Source organism: Salmo trutta, chromosome 3 (assembly GCF_901001165.1).
Source record: "Salmo trutta chromosome 3, fSalTru1.1, whole genome shotgun sequence".
In the NCBI taxonomy this organism is placed as follows: Eukaryota; Metazoa; Chordata; class Actinopteri; order Salmoniformes; family Salmonidae; genus Salmo; species Salmo trutta.
This window is the reverse complement of record NC_042959.1, coordinates 48656350-48675056: the sequence shown is the minus strand read 5'-3', so window position 1 is coordinate 48675056 and position 18707 is coordinate 48656350.

The following is an 18707-nucleotide window of genomic DNA, read 5'->3' as shown; positions in this document are numbered from 1 at the left end:
TGATAGCCACATTGCAACTGGCAGGAGGGAATCCGATTTCCATTTCAAGGCAATACATTTCTTGGCAATCGCTAGCAATATTTCTGTTAGCTTTATAGTATGACTTTGCCTAAGATTGGTGTTAGTATAGTTACCCAGTAGGCAGACCTCCGGGTCTAAAGGGAATGCAACCCCGTGGATTGAGGATATGGTATCGCATACCCCCTGCCAGAAACCATGTAGTTTTGAACACTGCCAAGTGGAATGGAGGAATGTTCCTTATCCAGAGACAACTTACAGGAGCAATGAGGGTTAAGTGCCTTGCTCAAAGGCACATCAACAGATTTTTCACATAGTCAGCTCAGGGATTCAAACCAGCAACCTTTCGGTTACTGGCCCAAACGTTCTTAACCGCTTGACTACCTGTTGCCCAGATCTCCACATGTATCTAGGGGAAGGGGTTGTTTCTGGACAGGACCCCACAACCCTTCGGGTTTGTGGTGGACCTTCAGCACAACACTTGATGCATGGTTGGATGTTTAATTCCATTGCTGTACACACGGATTTGCACAGGTGTAATCTGGACACACCCACGGCACCCTATCAGGCTGATCAGGCAGTTCTGTGTAGCCGATGAGTAATTCATAAATAATAGATGCATAGAATGGAGTTGGAAGGGTGAACTCCTACTTTCAAAGGACAGGAAGTGTTAGCTGTGCACTTGACCAATGACAGGCATTCCACATTTAACCCCACACATGAACATCGAAAGTCATTTTAAATGTTTTTTATTTTCATTCCAAAACAACAATTGGCCGTTTTCACATTCCTGATTACTCCATTTTAACTCGAGGAAAATGTACACTAACTGTAATCTTATCTCAGGAATCCTGACCACGAAGTAGGCTAATTATCTTGACCGCCGTTACAAAATGGACACAATGTTCTGTCAATCCTGGAGATCAACAGTAATTCCTGCATTTTGGCTGTTGTTCAATCACATGCGGTATAACAAGAGCTCTTTATTGCTCGATTGTCATACAACAACAAAAATCCTGAATCAGATTATGTAGTGCGATAATGTCCCCTTATACTAAACAGCTAGACATCAAATGCGCATCAAACAACTATTGTGCATACAGTGGCAAGAAAAGGTATGTGAACCCTTTGGAATTATCTGGATTTTGATCTGATCTTCATCTAAGTCACAACAACAGACAATCACAAGCTGCTTAAACTAATATATTCTTGTCAATATGGAATACATAATTTAAACATTCACAGTGTATGTTGGAAAAAATAGGTCAACCCCGAGGCTAATGACAGGAGTCCGCTAACCTGGAGTACAATCATTGAGACGAGATTGGAGATGTTGGTTAGAGCTGCCCTGCCCTATTAAAAACACACACAAAATGTTAGTTTGCTCTTCACAAGAAGCATTGCCTGATGTGAACCACGCCTCGAACAAAAGCGATATCAGAAGACCCAAGATTAAGAATTGTTGACTTGCATAAAGCTGGAAAGGGTTACAAAAGTATCTCTAAAAGCCTTGATGTTCATCAGTCCACAGTAAGACAAATTGTCTATAAATGGAGAAAGTTCAACACTGTTGCTACTCTGCGTAGGAGTGGCCACCCTGCAAAAATGACTGCAAGAGCACAGCGCAGAATGCTCAATGAGGTTAAGAAGAATCCTAGAGTGTCAGCTAAAGACTTACAGAAATCTCTGGAACATGCTAACATCTCTGTTGATGAGTCCAAGATACGTACAACACTAAACAACAATGGTGTTCATGGCAGGACACCATGGAAGAAGCCACTGCTGTCCAAAAAAAACATTGCTGCACGTCTGAAGTTCGCAAAAGAGCATCTGGATGTTCCACAGCGCTACTAGTAAAATATTCTGTGGACAGATGAAACTAAAATTGTGTTGTTTGGAAGGAACACACAACCCTATGTGTGGAGAAAAAAAGGAACAGCACATCAACATCAAAACCTCATCCCCTGTGTAAAGTGAGGTGAAGGGAGCATCATGGTTTGGAGCTGCTTTGCTGCCTCAGGGCCTGGACAGCTTGCTATCATCGACAGAAAAATGAATTCCCAAGTTTCTTAAGACATTTTGCAGGAGAATGTAAGACTATCTGTCCATCAGTTGAAGCTCAACAGAAGTTGGGTGATGCAACAGGACAACAACTCAAAACACCGAAGTAAATCAACAACAGAATGGCTTCAACAGAAGAAATTACGCCTTCTGGAGTGGCCCAGTCAGAGTCCTGACCTTAACCCGATTGAGATGCTGTGGTATGACCTCAAGAGAGCAGTTCACACCAGACATCCCAAGAATATTGCTGAACTTAAACAGTTTTGTATTGAGGAATGGTCTAAAATTCCTCCTGACCGTTGTGCAGGTCTGATCCGCAACTACAGAAAAATTTTGGTTGAGGTTATTGCTGCCAAAGGAGGGTCAACCAGTTATTAAATCCAAGGGTTCACACACTTTGTCCACCCTGCACTGTGAATGTTTACACGGTGTGTCTAATAAAGACATGAAAACGTAGAATTGTTTGTGTGTTATTTGTTTAAGCAGGCTGTTTGTCTATTGTTGTGACTTAGAATTTTATGACCAATTTATGCAGAAGTCCAGGTAATTCCAAAGGGTTCACATTATTTTTCTTGCCACTAATTATTGAAGAACCCTGTTAATGATAGTATCACATTTTTTATTTATTAATCATGTTAAAGTTACTCTTTTTGTTAGATGCATTTGACTTTTCAATCGCATACATTATTTTGGATATGTGAGCCCATCAAAACTGTTTTCACATTGTAACATAGAGAGATACGAAATGTTACGAGGTCACAGTGCACTTCTGAGATCTCCATACAAAAAAGTGTCCGACAGCAATATCCAGGAATTTTACAGGATCAAGTTCAATGTGTAAGTAAATTGTTAAATGCTTAGTATATGATATAACAAACAGTATTATAAATGTAACAAAAAGAAAGTAGTGTTTTATCACCATTTTTGCAAAATCTATGAATATTCCAAATATGAGAAAAGGTTTAAACAGGTTTTGATTTTACTCATGAATTATACTGAACAGTTCATATAAGGGAATCAGTCAATTGAAATAAATAAATTAGGCCCTAATCTATGGATTTCACATGACTGGGAATACAGATACTGTATGTATCTGTTGGTCACAGATACTTAAAAAAAAGGTACGGGTGTGGATAAGAAAACCAGTCAGTATCTGGTGTGATTTGCCTCATGCAGCACGACACATCTCTTTTGCATAGAGTTGATCAGGCTGTTGATTGTGGCCTGTGGAATGTTGTTCCACTCCTCTTCATTGGCTGTGTGAAGTTGCTGGATATTGGCGGAAACTGGAACATGCTGTCGTAAACATAGATCTAGAGCATCCCAAACTTGCTCAATGGGTGAGTATGCAGGCCATAGAAGAACAAGGACATTTTCAGCTTCCAGGAATTGTGTACAGACCCTTGCGACATGGGGCTGTGTATTATCATGCTTAAACATAAGGTGTTGGCGGCAGATGAATTGCATGACATTGGGCCTCAGGATCTCATCACGGTATCTCTGAGCATTAAAATTGTCATTGATAAATTGCAATTGTGTTCGTTGTCCTGTCAGTAGCTTATGTCTGCCCATACCATAACCCCACCGCCACCATGGGGCACTCTGTTCACAACGTTGACATCCGCAAACAGCTTGCCCACATCATGCTATACACACTGTCTGCCATCAAACCGGGATTCATCCATGAAGAGTACACTTCTCCAGCATGCCAGTGGCCATCGAGGTGACCATTTGCCCACTGAAGTCAGTTACGACGCCAAGTGGCAGTCAGGTCAAGACTCTGGTGAAGACGACGACCATGCAGATGAGATTCCCAGAGACGGTTTCTGACAGTTTCTTCGGTTGTGCAAACTCACAGTTTCATCAGCTGTCTAGTTGGCTGGTCTCAGATGATCCTGCAGGTGAAGAAGCTGAATGTGGAGATCCTGGGCTGGCGTCTTTACACATGGTCTGCGTTTTGAGAGGCCGGTAAAATTATGTTTGAGGCAGCTTATGGTAGAGAAATTAACATTCAATTAGCTGCCAACAGCTCTGGTGGACATTCCTGCTGTCAGCATGCCAATTGCATGTGGCATTGTGTTGTGTGACAAAACTGCACATTTCAGGTGGATGGATTATCTTGGTAAAGGAGAGATGCTCACTAACAGGGATGTAAACAAATTTGTGCACAAAAGCTTTTTGTGCATTTGGACAATTACTGCGATATTTTATGAAACATGGGACCAGTGTAGATTGATAGGTAGCTCCTGTGATGTGTGATCACTTCCACATCCTATGTCTTGGCTTATGTGTTACCATGAATCCATCACATAATGCCATGACAGTTAGCACTATTGCAGGCTGCATCGACTAGCTGTCATCTCAAAGTCATTGCATTCAATTATCCTATGAGGAAAGTTAAAAGAACCCCTTGAGTATTAAGCATGTCCATCTAATAGGATAAAAACTGTTTGTGGTTGTCAGAGGTGTGCCAGGAAAACATTCCCCGCATCTTTACACCACGGGCACTAGCCTTTACTGTTGGCACCAGGCAGGATGGGCCCGTGGACTCCGGACGACCCAACGAGGCCGGACGTTTCTGAGATACTGGAACCGGCTCGCCTGGCACCGGTGGTCATACCACGCTCAAAATCTCTTAGGTCACTAGTTTTGCCCATTCTAACGTTCGTTCGAACAGTAACTGAATGCCTCGATGCCCATCTGCCTGCTTTATATAGCAAGCCACGTTACTCACTGTCTGTAGGAGCGAACTATTTTCGTGAACGGGGTGGTGTACCTAATAAACTATCCACTGATTGTAAGTTCCCCGTTTTATATCTTAATGTATTCACATGAAGGAAAAGCTGAGTATTATTCATGACTGTGTAACAGCTCCAAACAGTTGCCCACTACAAGAAATGTTCACTGGTACCCTAGTTTATAGAAAGACCCACATGCTGTCATAAGCTGAAAGATCAGTAGAAGGAAAGATGATCATATTTGTGTGTGAGTGTATAGTGTACACACGCCCCTGCTCTCTCTCTCTCTCTCTCTCACACACACACACACGCACACACACGCACACACACAAACACAAACACACACACGAACACACAGTCTGGTGGAAGAAGTGATGCAGTGGTGCCCACACTGTAAAATTCCACACACGCTTCCCCATCTGTTTTCATACTGTTGACATCACCTTGGAGACAAGTGTTTGGGCCTTCCTGTTATCACAGGCCATATGTCTACACACTGTGTGTGTGTGTGTGTGTGTGTGTGTGTGTGTGTGTGTGTGTGTGTGTGTGTGTGTGTGTGTGTGTGTGTGTTTCATTCATTTAGTTGTGTAATTATTCCCCAGTATACTCTATGGTCCTATATGCAATTGGTGAGATGACAATGAAGTCAATTATTTCAACTACAATAAGTGCTGGAAATATTAGAGGGCTGGTGAAATATAAGTCTACTCAAACACTGCGTCATAAGGGATATGAAGTAATTTAGGGACTGGGCTTGGTTCACTTTAATGTATGAAAAACACCCACAAAGGCATATCAGTATTGTCTGTTTTTTATTTAGATAAATGTTTATTTCCTCTCCTTTCTTGTCTTTATAAGAGTGTTTTACCCTATTGCTATTGCACGTAGCACATGAGGGTACATAATTAAAAACATCACGAGAAACTAGTTCAGAATAAAAAATAGTACATTTACATTTTAGTCAATTAGCAGACGCTTTCATCCAGTGCGACTTACAGTTCATCTTAAGATAGCTAGGTGGGACAACCACATATCACAGGCACAGTAAGTACACTTTTCCTCAATGAAGTAATTGTCAGCAAAATCAGAGCTAGAAAGAGGGGCAGTCAAGTGCAAGTGTTGGTTTATGAAGTTGTTTTTGTTGGGGTGGGTCGAGGTGAGGAGGGTTATTATTTAAGATTCTCTTTGAATAGGTAGGGTTTTAGGTTCTTGTGAAAGATGGGCAGGAACTCTGCTGTCCTTGCTTCAGGGGGAAGCTGGTTCCACCATTGGGGTGCCAGGACAGAGAAGAGCTTGGACTGGTGGGAGGGCCAAGAGACCAGAGGTGGTCTTGTAGTGGATTCGAGTTTCAACTGGAAGTCAGTGGAGTTTGCGGAGGAGCGGGGTGATATGGGAGAACTTGGGAAGATTGTCCAAGGTTACGCCAAGGTTCTTCACACTCTGGGAGGGCGACACTGTGGAGTTGTCAACCGTAATGGAGAGGTCTTTGTGTGGGCAGGCCTTCCCCGGTAGGAAGAGCAGCTCCGTCTTGTCGAGGTTGAGCTTGAGGTGATGGGCCAACATCCAAGCTGAGATATCTGCCAGGCACGTAGAGATGCGTGTAGCCATTTTACAACCTAAGTTTAGGTGGAAGGGGAATGGGAACTGGCAGTAGTGTCAATAAAGAGGCGAGCCATCTTGGCAAAACTGTACGCGTCGCTATCTATGACCGTGGAGCTGAATCAGTGATACAGTTGAAGTCGGAAGTTTACATACACTTAGGTTGGAGTCATTAAAACTCGTTTTTCAACCACTCCACAAATTTATTGTTAACAAACTATAGTTTTGGCAAGTCGGTTAGGACATCTAGTTTGTGCATGACACAAGTACTTTTTCCAACAATTGTTTACAGACAGATTATTTCACTTATAATTCACTGTATCACAATTCCAGTGGGTCAGAAGTTTACATACACTAAGTTGATTGTGCCTATAAACAGCTTGGAAAATTCCAGAAAATGATGTCATGGCTTTAGAAGCTTCTGATAGGCTAATTGACTTAATTTGAGTCAATTGGAGGTGTACCTATGGATGTATTTCAAGGCCTACCTTCAAACTCAGTGCCTCTTTGCTTGACATCATGGGAAAATTGAAAAAAATCAGCCAAGACCTCAGAAAAAAATTGTAGACCTCCACAAGTCTGGTTCATGCTTGGGAGCAATTTCCAAATGCCTGAGGGTACCACGTTCATGTGTACAAGCAATAGTACGCAAGTATAAACACCATGGGACCACGCAGTCGTCATACCACTCAGGAAGGAGACGCGTTCTGTCTCCTAGAGATTAACGTACTTTGGTGCGAAACGTGCAAATCAATCCCAGAACAACAGCAAAGGACCTTGTGAAGATGCTGGAGGAAACAGGTACAAAAGTATCTATATCCACAGTAAAACGAGTCCTATATCGACATAACCTGAAAGGCCGCTCAGCAAGGAAGAAGCCACTGCTCCAAAACCGCCATAAAAAAAGACAGACTACGGTTTGCAGCTGCACATGGGGACAAAGATCGTACTTTTTGGAGAAATGTCCTCTGGTCGGATGAAACAAAAATAGAACTGTTTGGCCATAATGACCATCGTTATGTTTGGAGGAAAAAGGGAGAGGCTTGCAAGCCGAAGAACACCATCCCAACCGTGAAGCACGGGGGTGGCATCATCATGTTGTGGGGGCTTTTTTCTGCAGGAGGGACTGGTGCACTTCACAAAATAGATGGCATCATGAGGAAGGAACATTATGTGGATACATTGAAGCAACATCTCAAGACATCAGTCAGGAAGTTAAAGCTTGGTCGCAAATGGGTCTTCCAAATGGACAATGACACCAAGCATACTTCCAAGGTTGTGGCAAAATGGCTTAAGGACAACAAAGTCAAGGTATTGGAGTGGCCATCACACAGCCCTGACCTCAATGTCATAGAACATTTGTGGGCTGAACTGAAAAAAATGTGCGAGCAGGGAGGCCTACAAACCTGACTCAGTTACACCAGCTCTGTCAGGAGGAATGGGCCAACATTCACCCAACTTATTGTGGGAAGCTTGTGGAAGGCTACCAGAAACGTTTGACCCAAGTTAAACAATTTAAAGGCAATGCTACCAAATACTAATTGAGTGAATGTAAACTTCTGACCCACTGGGAATGTGTTGAAAGAAATAAAAGCTGAAATAAATAATTCTCTCTACTATTATTCTGACATTTCACATTCTTAAAATAAAGTGGTGATCCTAACTGACCTAAGACAGGGAATTTTTACAAGGATTAAATGTCAGGAATTGTGAAAAACTGAGTTTAAATGTATTTGGCTAAGTTGTATGTAAACTTCCGACTTCAACTGTATATTGTCGCGTCACAGTCCATAGTGCTGAATTGTTTAGGATTGTACACCATGCACATCTTGGGTTTCCCCAGGTTATTCAGATGTCAACATCTAACCCTTGGCTTCCCTCCCAATTACATGGTAAACCCCATGATACCCTAAGTCTTACTCAAGAAATGAAATAAGTACATAGAATTACTCATCATCACTGGAAAACAAGGTGCAGGGGTTGTTGCACAGAGCGCTCGTGGGACATCAATTATATGACCCAATGTCTAAATATGTACAATCAGGTCCAGAATTATTGGCACCCTTGATGAAGATGAGCAAAAAATACTGTATAAAATTAATAATACAAATAATAAGCTATATTGTATGCTATATTTTATGGGGGAAATGTATTATTTTATATTAATACAATTGCTCAGAGATTTTTCTAACAAGTCATATTTTTTTTCTCAAAAAGATAGGCGTCAAAATTATTAGCACCCCTGTTTTCAATAGCTTTCTATACCTCACCTTGCAAGGATAACTGCTCTGAGCGGCCGGAGCCTTTCCCTGAAATATTTGATGAGATTGGAGAATTGGGAGGAATCTTAGATCATTCCTCAATACAGAATCTTTCCAGATCCTTGATATTTTTTGCCTGCGCTTATAGAATGCCCTCTTCACTTTAAACCACAGGTTTTCAATGGGTTTCAAGTCCGGAGAATGAGATTTCCATTGCAAGGTTATGATTTTATGGTCAATTAACCGTTTCTTTGTGGATTTTGATGTGTGCTTGGGGAGCGAGTTTTTTTTCAAGCGACAGTACCGGTGTCCGTCTTCATGTTTTAAGGTTGTTTTGGTATTGATAGCTTTTACTGTTTTGGCGCTACAGGTGACTGAGGAAAACTAATAATAAGCATGTTGGATTCCAATAGTTGTTCTTGCCTTCAGCAAACACATCTAATCAGGCTATTCTCAAACCCAGTAAGTTTTTTTACAATGTTACCCAAAAGTGTTCTGTAGATAAGGACCGCACAGAGTATATTTGAGAAGTTATTGCACAGGTAAAGTATGTCCCTCTGTTCTCTGATAGGTCCAGGTCAATAGTGTCTCTAGGGTTTGTTTCTAGGGTTTACATCAAGTTTCGAGTCAGGTGAATAACCATATTAGAAATACAAGCCAACATATCATTTTTTGAGTAAACAAAGTGTTCTCAGTCAATGACAGACAATGACCAATGTAAGAGTTATAAATCATGCTCTTTATACAGATAGTGTCCTATTGTACCTCAGTGGCAGCTCAGAATACAAATTCTAAGTAGAGGCTTGAGGAGCCAAGTCTGAAGATGTCCTGATGATGTTGGATGGTTTCCCATGTAAAGGATCTTCCATCACCAAGAGTTGCAGTCTGTTTTGGAATGGGTGGCCAGTAATTAACTGGTCCTGAAAATCTTTAAAACTAAGAGCATTGTATTTGGTACAAATCATTTCCTTAGTTCTAGACCTCAGCTGAATCTGGTAATGAATGGTGTGGCTGTTGAACAAGTTGAGGAGACTAAATTGCTTGACGTTACCTTAGATTGTGAACTGTCATGGTCAAAACATATAGATTCAAAGGTTGTAAAGATGGGGAGAGGTGTGTCCTTAATAAAGAGATGCTCTGCTTTTTTGACACCACACTCAAAAGTAAGTCCTGCAGGCTCTAGTTTTGTCTTATCTGGATTATTGTCCTGTCGTGTGGTGCAAGGAAAGACCTAGGTAAGCTGCAGCTGGCCCAGAACAGAGCAGCACATCTTGCTCTTCCTTGTAATCAGAGGGCTGATATAAATATTATGCATGCCAGTCTCTCTTGGCTAAGAGTTGAGGAGAGACTGACTGCATAATTTCTTCTTTTTATAAGAAACATTGTGTTGAAAATCCCAAATTGTTTACGTAGTCACCTTACACACAGCTCTGACACACACACACACACACACACACACACACACACACACACACACACACACACACACACACACACACACACACACACACACACACACACACACACACACACACACACACACACACACACCCCACCAGACATGCCACCAGGGGTCTTTTGATAAGCACCTGATGTGCTTATCAACCAGGCTCAGCACTTGGACCAGGTTGCTCCTGCCCCCTGGGGGAATTGAGTGTGGTACTGAGCTGTATTGTGCTGTCTAAACTACCTAACCTATTCCAAAACAATATGATGTTGATTTTGAATGTCTGTTGCAGACCACTTACGGAGGAAGACCAGGCTCACAATTAGGATGTTGGAAACTCAGAGGGCAAAGCAATTTGCATCTGAGCTTTGGCCGACCCATTGAACAAGCTTTTCAAAGTCACCAAGGACTAATCTTTAAGGCCAGGGCCGTGAGTATATAGTGGACAGGATTGTGAGTACAACACTTCTCCAAGCTGAAGTAGATCTGTTTCGGGAGATCAGACAGCTCATAGCTGTGGTGAAGCAGATCAATGCTTTTATATCGGACCGTATACAGCAGACCCTGGCCAACCTTAGCGGGATTAGCGCAACATAGCTAGAATTCCCAACCGCTAATGCCCAGATAGCTGCTCAGCTAGTGGCAGTAGTCACTGTTCATTTCCCTTGTTGACCAACATGTTGCACAACAGGCATTGATGGAGGACTTGAACATGGCCATTAGTGGTGTCAGTGAGGTCCTTGTCTGATCCTCAACAAGCCTTACTCACCACCAAGATCAGTGCCCCATGACACTCCAAACTCCAAATGTTGTCATCAGTTACCCAGAATGTTGAGACTAGATAAAGACTTGGACTTAGAGATGCCTTTTCCAGTTCAAGAAGACACAGCCACACCTGAGGCCATTACCATTGTTCCTATCAATTATATACTTCCATCCAGGAAGAATGATAAACTTTCAGAGACCCAGGTAAAGGAATTGGGCCCTTTGTGAGAAACTCAGCAAGAGTTCTCATTCCCTGTCCGCCAATGCCCAGGAGGCATACCAAGGCCATGTAGACACGAGGACCAAAAAGGTTATTAGTACTATTGTCCTCTCTTACTTATCAGAGAATACAACAGAGGAATCTTTGGGAGAGAAAATCTGAAACCTCCATGGAGGTCAGTATGTTTCTAAACAGTTTGTTGTCCCACATGAAGGATTAATCCTCCTCTGATACAAATGATTGGTACTCTGTGAGATTGGAGACGTACTTTGACGATATCACTATTAGTGCTAGAACTGGGTCCTCTATTAGTGAGTATCCATATTATTTTGCATCACTGTAACTTCCAGGCTAAAGCTATAAGAGCAGTAAGCGAAATTCTCTTTAGTTACAGACTCTGATTTCTTTATTAGTGACCAGAGTGATACTCTGTCAGCCGCACCATCATCACTGGCCATACAGCATGGGGAGGAGTCAGCCTGCACATGCTCAAGAAGTCTGTCCCCACACCTGTCAGTGCAGACCAGAGTGAAGCTGTGATCTCAGAGACCACTTTCATTCCTTCCAAGAGCTCAATATGTTTTGACCCCTGGACTGGGCCTGAGTTCCCCAAGGACAGGTTGCGCTCTGCCGCTTGATTTTATAGCAAAGTGAGGGTCAAGGTGGACAAGTTCATCCGTCCCCCTAAATCCTCAGCTTTTGACTCAATGAAGGTAGTTGCACCTGCTGCTAGTCTGCAGAGATGCACTAGTGATGCAACTACAGTATCTCCTCCAACAAAGACAAGTGGATCAAAACAAGATTGACCTCAGACTAAGGCAGAGATTCAGATCATTCCTTGCTCACAAACAGAGGTTTGGGTTCCATGCTCTACAGCGTTGGAACGGTGTTCAACAATGATGCCTCTGTTGAGAAATACATCAAAGCACCACTGAACAACTCCCCTGTGTTACGTCTGAATGAGACAAGAAGTGTGTCTGATCACACAGTGGCCTCAGAATTCTCACTTCAGCAGTAATGCATTCATGAACTTCTTTGAGGAAAAGATCATGATCATTAGAAAGCAAATTACAGACTCCTCTTTAAATCTGCGTATTCCTCCAAAGCTCCGTTGTCCTGAGTCTGCACAACCCTGCCAGGACCTAGGATCAAGGGAGAAACTAAAGTGTTTTAGTACTATATCTCTTGACACAATGATGAAAATAATCATGGCCTCTAAACCTTCAAGCTGCATACTGGACCCTATTCCAACTAAACCACTGAAAGAGCTGCTTTCTGTGCTTGGCCATCCTATGTTGAACATAATAAACGGCTCTCTATCCACCGGATGTGTACCAAACTCACTAAAAGTGGCAGTAATAAAGCCTCTCTTAAAAAAGCCAAATCTTGACCCAGAAATTATAAAAAACTATTGGCCTATATCGAATCTTCCATTCCTCTCAAAAAGTTTAGAAAAAGCTGTTGCGCAGCAACCCACTGCCTTCCTGAAGATGAACAATGTATACAAAACGCTTCAGTCTTGTTTTAGACCCCATCATAGCACTGAGACTGCTCTTGTGAAGGTGGTAAATGACCTTTTAATGACGTCAGACCGAGACTCTGCATCTGTCCTCGTGCTCCTAGTGCTCTTAGTGCTGCTTTTGATACCATCGATCACCACATTCTTTTGGAGAGATTGGAAACCCAAATTGGTCTACATGGACAAGTTCTGGCCTGGTTTAGATCTTATCTGTCGGAAAGATATCAGTTTGTCTCTGTGAATGGTTTGTCCTCTGACAAATCAACTGTAAATTTCGGTGTTCCTCAAGGTTCCGTTTTAGGATCACTATTGTTTTCACTATATATTTTACCTCTTGGGGATGTCATTCGAAAACATAATGTTACATTTCACTGCTATGCGGATGACACACAGCTGTACATTTCAATGAAACATTGTGAAGCCCCAAAATTGCCCTCGCTAGAAGCCTGTGTTGTGTCTCAGACATAAGGAAGTGGATGGCTGCAAACGTTCTACTTTTAAACTCGGACAAAACAGAGATGCTTGTTCTAGGTCCCAAGAAACAAAGAGATCTTCTGTTGAATCTGACAATTAATCTGGATGGTTGTACATTTGTCTCAAAAAAAAACTGTGAAGGACCTCGGCGTTACTCTGGACCCTGATCTTTCTTTTGAAGAACATATCAAGACTGTTTCAAGGACAGCTTTTTTCCATCTACGTAACATTGCAAAAATCTGAAACTTTCTGTCCAAAAATGACGCAGAAAAATGAATCCATGCCTTTGTTACTTCTAGGTTGGACTACTGCAATGCTCTACTTTCCGGCTACCCGGATAAAGCACTAAATAAACTTCAGTTAGTGCTAAATACGGCTGCTAAAATCCTGACTAGAACCAAAAAATGTCATAATATTACTCCAGTGCTAGCCTCCCTACACTGGCTTCCTGTTAAGGCAAGGGCTGATTTCAAGGTTTTACTGCTAACCTACAAAGCATTACATAGGCTTGCTCCTACCTATCTTTCCGATTTGGTCCTGCCGTACATACCTACACGTACGCTACGGTCACAAGACGCGGGCCTCCTAATTGTTCCTAGAATTTCTAAGCAAACAGCTGGAGGCAGGGCTTTCTCCCATAGAGCTCCATTTTTATGGAATAGTCTGCCTACCCATGTGAGAGACGCAGACTCAGTCTCAACCTTTAAGTGTTTACTGAAGACATCTCTTCAGTAGGTCCTATGATTAAGTGTAGTCTGGCCCAGGGGTGTGAAGGTGAACGGAAAGGCTGGAGCAACGAACCGCCCTTGCAATCTCTGCCTGGCCGGTTTCCCCTCTTTCCACTGGGATTCTCTGCCTCTACCCCTATTACAGGGGCTGAGTCACTGGCTTACTGGTGTTCTTCCATGCCGTCCCTGGGAGGGGTGCGTCACTTGAGTGGGTTGAGTCACTGACGTGGTCTTCCTGTCTGGGTTGGCGCCCCCCCTTGGGTTGTGCCGTGGCGGAGATCTTTGTGGGCTATACTCGGCCTTGTCTCAGGATGGTATGTTGGTGGTTGGAGATATCCCTCCAGTGGTGTGGGGGCTGTGCTTTGGCAAAGTGGGTGGGGTTATATCCTACCTGTTTGGCCCTGTCTGGGGGTTTCATTGGATGGGGCCACAGTGTCTCCTGACCCCTCCTGTCTCAGCCTCCAGTATTTATGCTGCAGTAGTTTATGTGTCGGGGGGCTAGGGTCAGTCTGTCACATCTGGAGTATTTCTCTTGTCTTTTCCGGTGTCCTGTGTGAATTTAAATATGCTCTTTCTAATTCTCTCTTTTTCTCTTTCTTTCTTTCTCTCTCTCTCTCGGAGGACCTGAGCCCTAGGACCATGCCTCAGGACTACCTGGCTTGATGACTCCTTGCTGTCCCCAGTTCACCTGGCCGTGCTGCTGCTCCAGTTCCAACTGTTCTGCCTGCGGCTATGGAACCCTGACCTGTTCACTGGACGTGCTACCTGTCCCAGACCTGCTGTTTTCAACTCTCTAGAGACAGCAGGAGCGGTAGAGATACTCTCAAAGATCGGCTATGAAAAAGCAAGCTGACACTTACTCTTGTGTTACTGACTAGTAGCATCCTCGACAACTACTATGATTATTATTATTTGACCATGCTGGTCATTTATGAACATTTGAACATCTTGGCCATGTGCTGTTATAATCTCCACCTGGCACAGCCAGAAGAGGACTGGCCACCCCTCATAGTCTGGTTCCTCTCTAGGTTTCTTCCTAGGTTTTGGCCTTTCTAGGGAGTTTTTCCTAGCCACCGTGCTTCTACACCTGCATTGCTTTCTTTTTGGGGTTTTAGGCTGGGTTTCTGTACAGCCCTTTGAGATATCAGCGGATGTAAGAAGGGCTATATAAATACATTTGATTTGATTTGATTTGTACATCTATCATGAGTTGTACAACCTCTTCTACCACGCCCATAATCCCATATGACCAGCCAACATCCACCATTGCTATCTTCTCTTCTGATGGTACCCTGAAGGCCATTGTCAATTCTCAAAATGGCAGTAGCAGCTTGACCGTTAAGCCAGAGAAAGCTAGTGTTGGACTTTGTGACAACACAATGAGTAGAGACAGCCTGGAGAAGGAGCTGAAAGCTATCTAAAGCACATCCCCATCTGTACGACTCAGGGAAGACCCTCACTCACGGATAGAACCCTTAGGGTCATTGAAGCACTGTAGAAAAGGGCAGGAAGTTCGCACAACCAGCTCAGTCTCACAGTCAGAGGTGTTAGATAAGGCCAACATGGCAGCATCCAACCTCATGGCAAATATGTTGGCTACAGGGAAGGATGCAGCTTCAGCTGAGAGAAGCCTTCAGACCCTTCTATCCACAGCCATCCTCCGGCCATTCATAGACCACCTGGTGGAGCAGATTTGCAGCTTCTTTCTGCAGAACACACCTCATTGTCTTCAGTGACCTGCAGGTTCAAGTCTGAATCTGCTCTAGCCAGCAGAAGGCAGACAGGTGAGATCCAGAGGGAGCTGTCAACAGAGGGATACTGGGAGATAGTCTATGCCTTCACAGAGCTGTCTCTCAAGTCCCTTCTAGAGCAATTGCTCCAAGTCCTCCTCCTTCCACCAGGAGATACTGATGTGGCCTTCTGCTTTCCCTTTCTCAGACCCATTGTGAGTCTGACACCCACTTCATATTCACATACAGGCCAGGCCAGGTCACGGTGTTCTAAGCCAAGATCTGCCAAGGAGTAGTCAATCTCTTCACGCAAGTGATAGCTAAAAATGTGTCAGAGACACTGTCTCAGACATCTGTGCTTCTGATTCCTGATGCCAACCTGATTGGTGAATCGTACCTTTCTTCCATCAATGAGAGCTGTAAAGAAACTGTTAATTGCACTAACCCAGTTTTCAAAAAGATTCCCAAGGAGAAGAAATCTGATCCCAACCCAAATGACCAGCCCAGTGGTTCCAGGGTTGAGGCCATTGCCGATCTCAGCCTACCCTCAGCCAAACCAAGTACAAAAAATAAGGCTTTGGAAAGATAATCAAAAAGAAGGTAGAGCATGTTTAGGAAATGGCATACATTTCCTTTGATTATCTGGAATTAGTTCACATTTAGGATAGTGGCAAGGCCCCCAAAATGTTGAGATACCCCTACCCGAGGTATAACAAACGCAACAATGTGGTTGTATAAAAATATTTTAATGCAAAAGTGGTTCAATTGATAAATATTGTGACACACCCCATTAATTCAAAAGTGCAGAATAATGTAGCCCAATATTGCAATCTCTGATATTGCTCAAATTTGGAATACAGATAGTCAGCTGTCTGCCCTACATACAGAAACAAACAGCATTAGTATATTTCCATGCACCTTGGAAATATTGACCTATAAACACACAGATACTATAGCAGAAATATCAACAATGAATATTTTTCATCAACTTCACCTTTTGGCAGCTGTTCATTAGACATACAGTGCTGTGTGGCCCTGCCTGACAAAAATGAATTCAGTTACACATTTTCTCATGTTGTTGTGGCTATTGTAATCGGCTCTATGGAAAACAAGTGGGCTCAGACATCGAAATTAAATGTTTTAGGGTCCAAGGTTCCTTAAAGGATTTTGTATCTTTAACCCCTAGTCTTGCAATTAATAATAATCACAGATTATCTTTATATTTTGGCGTCCAAAATCCAGTATGGCTGCCATAATTTGATGGAAGTCAAATCACCTGTAAAAATGAATTTAGTAAATGAGGCATTTTTTCAGAATTGTGTACAACACACATGCCTATAAAGACTATTGGTGTGAATACATTTTATTCTGAATCCAATAAAGCCAACGTGATTACACTTCAACACCTTCGCCTGCATATAAGTAGCCCTTCTTCATTTTCTATTGTCTTTTTCTGTCTTTTAAAATTGTTTCATACAGCTTTTTGTATATCTAGGACTATGAGTGGCACTGCCATGCCTCTGTTGTGTTTGAATAGCCGAAGCCAACTACTTTTTCAATGTGTGTTCATGTTTTAATCTCATTCACACACAGCATATCAACAATGGGCAATTCCACAAAATGTAATTCCACAAGCCTTTCACGACACAAGCACACAGTAGCACACAGTAGCGTAACCAAGTTACAGGAAAGCAACCTGTAATACAACAGTCAGCTACTCCAGTAGAGGAAATGTACAGCCCTCCTTTCCCCACTAAATCACATTTGCAAGGTTGATTCAAGGTCTTTGAGGCGACCAGGACATGAGTGTGTCCTCAAAGGGTGAGGAGACTAAATAGCCAGTGGTGGTTGTAGTTCTGGAGCCTGACCAGCTTGCACAGCTAACTGGTCCTTCTGGGCAAGCTGCAGCGACAAGGGTAATATCCTTCCTGTATGACAGGCAGGGTATTGGGGCTGTGGGGTGATCAGTTTCCATTTCTACAGTTCGCTATAGGCAGTCAGCAGATGCATCTTGCATACCAAAGAGACTCATTGACTAACTGGAATGTTATCCAAGCCTGAATGATGCTGGGGACACTCCAGGGGTGGAATGGTTGGTTGTCTGGTTGTGAAGGAAAGTCTGTGAAAGGGCTGTCAAAACAGACTTGCCTTTAGATCTTTCCAACACCTAATTGGCCTGTGGGTAGAGTATTTTATGTTGAATGTTGCAAAACGTCCTGCAGGTCACGTCCTACATATGATGATGATATGAACTGTGGGTGGTTGGCATTGATTATGGACTGGGGCTCGCCCAGCAGGAGATGTTGAGAGTGGCAGAACCTGTGAAGGTGACTTCAAGTTACTTAGAGGTTAGTTAGTGTGTACTTAGGTCAAAGACGATGACCTAAGAAGCATTGGTTGTGAGGGCATAGCACAGCTCCACACATATATACATTTGAAGATGATCAATTGGCTTTAATGGACAGTAAAATGGTTGCAGAGGAGGTAGAGCTGACCAAGCATGGTGCCCAAAGACCACTATCTCACAGTCAATCCCCAGCCACCATAAACAATCACATAAAGCAAGTTTTACCTCTTTTTGTCCTTATAGGGATGTTGGGATTACTGCACAGTTTCCCAGACCAATGTATGAGTCACCCCAGCATAAAACAGCCAGGATGGTGGACATGATTGTCTGGCAGAAGCAATGTGCTAGCTCAACTCAAATAAGATGAGTGCACCAGAACATCCAAATGTGCATCACAATTGTAGTGAGCCAGCAGAAGGTCATGTTGTATTCAGGCAGACGTATTGGACTAGAAATGAATCAAAGCTCACTTCTAAATGATCAGGAGGTGACTTAAGAGTTAGCAATCCTGGAAGGGCGAGTAATACCACAGTGGGGGCAAGTTGTAGAGCTAGGGAGAGGGTGTCAGGGTTGGAATCTCTTTCCATTCGTTGGAGCCTCCCTGTTGCCTCATTGATCCTCAAAGTGGACTTGTGACTTGGAATACTTGGTGTTGCCATGCCAGGCAGTCTGCTGCCTTTTTATCTATCCAGACAAAGATGTTTGAGTGTTTATGGTGGGCATATTGGATTCATAACATACACTACATGGCCAAAAGTATGTGGACATCCCTTCAAATTAGTGGATTCGGCTATTTCAGT